Genomic DNA, 523 nt, shown 5'->3' on the forward strand with positions numbered 1-523 from the left:
AAAAAAAAAATTGAAGGCTATATTGAAGTTTTTGAAGCTGGGTGATAGTCCTCAAAAGACTGCCAGAAAAGTGGCACTGCACTTGGTTATAAGTAAAAAAATAAATCATATTAAAAATATGATAGTACCTAACTCTTTATGTGACAGTAATACTATCTGACATCCAAAGCTAAACTATATAAACTAGATAATTTTGCTATAACCTAGTGGCTATACACACTCACACTAATCGAGACCTTCAGAAGCAGGCATGGGTTTGCATGAATTTGTTGGAGGTTATGAGATGGTTTGAAGTTTGCATGCTGCATGTTTAATGTGTGTCAAAAAACACACAGCAAATCATATTATCTACATTAGATGGTCTTCTGGCTTAAAAAGTACAGATGGTGGATGGCTAATTAGACTTTATTAAGCTCAAGCTTGAATCTGTGCAAAATTTAAGAACACCTTTTTTATTTCTATATGTCCCGTTAAAAAAAAGGAAAAAGAGTCATATGAGTAGGTCCAGAGTTTTCATAGCATG

This window comes from Choristoneura fumiferana, chromosome 17 (assembly GCF_025370935.1).
Source record: "Choristoneura fumiferana chromosome 17, NRCan_CFum_1, whole genome shotgun sequence".
Lineage (NCBI taxonomy): Eukaryota > Metazoa > Arthropoda > Insecta > Lepidoptera > Tortricidae > Choristoneura > Choristoneura fumiferana.